The following is a 6009-nucleotide window of genomic DNA, read 5'->3' as shown; positions in this document are numbered from 1 at the left end:
CTCATTTCTCCACCCAAGACCAAGTTCAGTCATCATGGAGGGACCAGCACAAGGATCTGATCAGGAGAGAGGAAAGACTAGAAGTTTTCCTTCCTGTGGATTTCGGCAGCAGATGCCAGAAAAATGCCCGGTGTCCAGGAGAGGTTAGAAACAGGGAGGGCCAGGAGCACAGGGCAGGCCCCCTACCCAGAGCCCCAGCCCCAGGATCCTTTCTCCTCACCTCCACACCCAGACACCCACAGAGAGGAAAAACAATCTGAATGGCTGAGCAATTATCAGAAATAAACAAAGTTAAACCTAAGGGAGCCTAAGTTACGTTTAAGTGGAGAATTTAGTTTCCTTTTTGCTTCAAGCCTTTACAGGAGAAGGGTCTCAGATCAAGATGAGAAGGCCTTCTTTATTTTCACTTTTTTTCTTATTATTTTCTTTGTCTGACAGTATTATAGAAATGCTGATTCTTCCACAAAAGCATAAAACTTTAGAAGTATTTGTTAATCTTATTTGGTCTAGGCACTAGGTCCCACTGAATAAATTCTCGTTCCAAAAATGATTTTGTATTTCACATATGACGGACATCACGATTCCTCTGCAAGCCCTGTTTTCTTTCCCTCCTGGGAATACAGTTAAATTACTTTTAAATTACATCTCAGCCTCCCTAATAGTAAGGTGGGGTCGTATGACTGTATTCTTGTTAATGGAAAGCGGGTGGACAAATAGATGCTACTCCCAGGCTTGATCTCTAAAACCCCCTATACAATCCGTGTTGGTCCTTCCCTCACCTGTCAGCTAGGGGCTGAGGCTCTTGGCAAGGATTCTCTGGTTGGGAGAGCCCCTAGAGGGAACAATTTTGTGAGGAACGGAGCCCCAACCTTGACCTGTCAAGAATAGAGAAGGGTCTAGGATTTTACCCTACTTACAAGATGACAAATTAACCTGTTACTGTTTCACGGATCCTGACAGAAGACACAAAACCCTGAGCCAGAGACAAAGGACTTATTATTCATGGCACACGTGATAGCCAGAGCTTCATATTGGTTTGTATCTATTCTCTCTTTGCCGTCCAAGCTACATTCACGCAACACAGGATGCATGAGACGCCTACACAGGTAGTGGCTACATCGCAGGAAAGGAACGCTGAGGTTGCAGAATTCACACTTTTGTTCTTTTTAAAATTTAATCTTCATTGTATTTTTTCCATTTCCTTTTAGTCCCCTTAAATCCCCTCCCCCAAACAATCACTACACAGTTGTCTCCCCACCCCTAGCTGGCATCCCGCTCTGAACTCACACCTGTAGTGGAAGCAGAAGTAAGCCCGCCCTTGGCCGCTGTAGCAAGCATGTTCCTAATCATGTTTCTGCTTTCACAGGGTTCTGTGCAAGATGCACTCCGACTGTATCACACTGAATGACAGAGGAATGATCTATTCTTCTCCTCCTAGAATTGGTCGTACAACTTATAAAAACTGAAATCTCCTACCTGGGTTTCTGGATGACTTAATTTATGGCTATCCTACCAACCTCAGTGACTGATTTCTGCTGTGGCAAAACTAGTGACTGTATGATATATGGATGGATGCTATTTACTGAAGTGATTTGTTGATGTTTGTTTTCCTAGCAGATTAATGTTGTCTCTTAAGTATTCCTCCACCATCTGGTATAATTAATGACTTGTGATACTGGCCTCAAAATCCATTGCATGGCAGATAATGCAGATGGGCATTCTATGAGATGAGCCAAGATTTTGAACACAAAGGCTTCCTCTGCCAGCCGAGAGCAAACATATGAAAAGTCCTTGCCACCTGGACTTTATCTTCTTCCTCATTCATTGTCCCAGAACATAGGACTGCATCTAGAATTAATCTATGACTGAAACTAAAGCTTCAGTCAGCAACAGTGTGAGCCTCACCCAAAACTGTCATCTTCCAGATGTTGACCTCAGACTTCATTATCTGCCAGTTCTTTTGTTTTCTTCTTGTTCAGTCACAGCTCTTCCTCTACTCAGTACTCGGCTCTCCCTTTTATCTCTTCCTTGGCCCGATAAATCACCAGTTTCTTCTTTCCACCTATATTTTTTTAGAAGTAAAACTTTCTTATGATAAAAATATTCAAATGATAGAGAAGTATTATAAAGCAAAAGTCTGATATGCAAAAAAGTTAGTAAGTTTTTTTGTTTCCGTGGATAAATTTTCTATGCATATTACAGTGTAAATAATACATATACATCTTTGTTTACACATAGGCAATCCAACTATACATACTATTTAAAATTTTTTTATATTTGAAATAAGTTTCAACGTCTTTTTGAATGAGCATATATAATCTCATCCCATTTTTTAATACAATGAGGGGTATTTATTATGTATTGAACAACAATTCCTAAGATAAGAAAGCTCCCAGTGTTACTCAGCTATTATTGGCTTTGTCCTCAAAATGGGTTTAGTAGTCGGAGGGATCATACTCTGACCTGCCTGCCAAAGCATAGTATGAGTGAGATTGTTTCTTCTTGTGTCTTTATGAGTGAAGAAACCTTGCCCACAAGGCTGGGGAAGGTTACCCCCTCACACATCATTGGCCAGATTATTCCAAATTCCCATATCTAGCCCTGACCAGTGTGGCTCAGTTGGTTGGGTATTGTCCTGCAAAGTGAAAGGTTGCTGCTTCGATTCCTAGTCAGGGCACATGCCTGGGTTGCAGGTTCGATTCCCATTCCGGGCATGTACGAGAGGCAACCAATTGATGTTTCTCTTTCACATTGATGCTTCCCACCCTCCCTTTTATTCTCCTTTTCCTTCTCTCTAAAAAATAGATAAATGAAATCTTCAAATGCCCATATCTAATCCAATTACCAGAAAAAAGAATAGGGTCACAATGTTTGCCTAAGACCAGTTAGGATGTACTCTAGAAATGATATGTATAGGAATGGGGCATTCCTCCAGTTGCACAGAAGGAGTTAAGTACAATTGTAGCTCTACTAATAAGGAGGAATGGGGAAATGGTTGTTGTGTAGGCAACTAACTATGTCAGTTATATTCTCTTCATTCTTCTTTTTTCAAAACTGTGCCAGATATCCTTAGGTATTTATTTCTTCATCTGTATTTGAGAACCTGTCATAGTCTCTCTTGGTCCACCTGGATTTTCATTGGGACCACACAACATTTCTAGATTATTATTATTTTTTAAGTATATTTTATTGATTATGTTGTTACAGTAGTTCCAATTTTTTCCCCTTTGTTCCCCTCTGCCCAGTACCCCACTTCCCTCCAGCAATCCCATCCCCCTTAGTTCATGTCCATGGGTCATGCATATAAGTTCTTTGGCTTCACCCTTTCCTATATTATTATTCTTGACATCCCCCTGTCTATTTTGTACCAACAGATTGTGCTTCTTAGTCCCTGCACCATATCCCCATTTCTCCCCCTCCCCCCTCCGAGCTGATAACCCTTCAAATGATCCCCTTACCTAGGATTCTGTTCCTATTCTGGTTTGCTTAGTTGGATTTTGTTTTTATTTTTTAGATTCAGTTGTTGATAGTTGTGAGTTTGTTGTCATTTTAGTGTTCATAGTTTTGATCTTCTTTTTCTTAAGTAAGTCCCTTGGACATTACATATAATAATGGCTCAGTGATGATGAACTCCTTTAGCTTTACCTTGTCTGGGAAGCACTTCATCTGCCCTTCCACTCCAAATGATAGCTTTGCTGGGTAGAGTAATTTTGGTTGTAGGTTGCTTTTCATCACATTGAGTACTGCTTGCCAGTCCCTTCCTGCCTGCAAAGTGTCCTCTGAGAAATCAGCTGATAGTCCTATAGGCACCCCCCCTGTAGGCAACTCTCTGCCTCTCTCTTGCTGCCCCCAGGACTCTCTTTATCTTTCACCTTTGGCATCTCAATCATGATGTGTCCTGGCATGGTCCCCTCTGGGTCCAGCTTGCCCAGGACCCTCCGTGCTTCCTGGACCTGTATGTCCATCGCCTTCACAAAATTTGGGAAGTTTTCCTCATTTTTTTTCAATTCTTGCTTCCTCATTCTTCAGTGGTTGACTGTTTTTTTCTTCCTTATGTTCCAAATCATTGATTTGAACTCCTTCACCATTGGTTTTGTGTGGATTTTCCTTTGTTTCACTTCTTCTCTTATGCATTTGCCATACTCAAGCATATCTGTCAAGCCTGTGAGCATCTTTATCACCAGTGTTTTGAATTCTGCATCTGTTAGGTTGTCTGTCTCCTCACCGCTTAGTTCTCCCACTGGAACCTTGATCCATTCCCCCTTTTGGATCATACTTCTCTATCTCCTAATTCTGACAGGGTCCTGTATTTGTTTGCCTCCAGGTCCCAGGTAGAGCTGTTGCTCCTGTTATGATATAAGGGGCAGAGCCTTAGAAATTCGTCAGTACAGGATGACCTCTTTCACCACGTTGTGACGCTGTAAATGGGGGAGGGGCCTGAGAGGGGACAATGCTGTTTGTCCAGCACTGGACCCTCTTCCAGGCCCTTCTCCCCCTTCTGTATGGGACTGGTGCCTTTCTAGCTGTTGCCCTGGCTGTCGTTCCCAGTGTGGGTGGGTCTGCGGATGCTCTAGGACCATGGGGGCCCTTCAAAAAAGTGGACTCTGCTGAGAGACTGGCAGTTCTTCCTCCGCCCCAACCCCCACTGGTCTGCACAGTGGCAATGAGCCTTGATTTTCCCCAGTGCTGGGACCGTGAGCTGCGAGGTCCGGTAAGGAGCTGGGAACATTCCCCAGGTGTCCCTCCCAACTCTTTAAAACGTGTGACTGCGCTTTCTGCTGGCCTGCTGCTACTGCCACTACACCACGTCCTCTCCACCCTGGCTCCACCCCTCCTACCTGTCTGGATGAGTATTTCTTTGTTTGCTGGACTTCCATGCAGTTTGATTTTCTGGAACTTCCGGTTGTTTCTAGTTTCGAGGTAGTTGTATTCCTTCTTAGTTGTGGAGGGAGATGCAGCATGTCTGTCTATGACTCCATCTTGGCCAGAAGTCCCTCTAGATTATTTTGTTTGTGTGTGTGTGAAAAAATTACCTTTACAATCTTATTTCTTTTTTAGTCACAAACATTGTTATCTCTCCATTGATTAAATTCCTTTTTAAAATCCTTTATAGAGTTTAAAATTGTTTTTCATAAAATTCTGTATATTCTTTGTTAAATTAGTTCCTAGACATTTTATAGTTTTGTTGTTATTGTTCACGGTATTATATTTCTTAATACATTTTCTAGCTGGTTGTTTCTGCTGTAGAGGTATGTTGTCAATTTTTTATGTTGTTCTTATATTGAACAAACTTACTGAACTTCCTTATTCTAGTAATATTCTCTGTACCAATATTGGCTACGTTGTTTCTTTTCTTCAAATTCTTATGCCTATTATTTCTTTTTCTTATCTTATTATTTTGGCCAGGATTTCTAATATATTTTAAAGAATAGATGGGATAATAGATGGTGTCTTAGTCACAATTTTTTAAAGGATTTTTGTTAGGACCATAGACCCCATGTTGCCTGCCCCCAAACCTGCCACCTATGTCAGGACTTGCAAAATAGGCTGTAGCTAATGATCACTGTGTTCTTTGGAACTGTGACCTGCAGTTACGCAGGACCTGAGCCAACACTTGTGTAGATACAAAGATGGTCTCACCAGCCATGTATCTGACTGTGAAGTTCCCCACTTTCAGAGGCAACTGAGGCAAAGCTGCCAGCATCCTGCTGAGAATTGGTTTCTCTGTCCTTGAGCATTTCCCAGAAACAAGGGTTATAAATATCCTGAACTTTCTGTTCCCATAGCAACCATCACTAACCAGGAGGCATTGTTGTTTCACCTACATCCTAGAGTCTGGAGCTGACCAGCAGGTTTACTCACCCTCCTGGGGGTCTGCTCCATGCCCTTAAAAATCCCCCTATCCCTTCCTTTGCTGCTGTAATCTACTTGAACTCAGCCTTTTTGAATATCCCTTAGAAAAGGCTTTGAAGTGGTTCACCTGACTCTTCCCTTCTTTCACGCACAAAC

Source organism: Furipterus horrens, unplaced genomic scaffold (assembly GCF_987537825.1).
Source record: "Furipterus horrens unplaced genomic scaffold, mFurHor1.1.pri manual_scaffold_4, whole genome shotgun sequence".
Lineage (NCBI taxonomy): Eukaryota > Metazoa > Chordata > Mammalia > Chiroptera > Furipteridae > Furipterus > Furipterus horrens.
Note: the sequence above shows the minus strand (reverse complement) of the source record.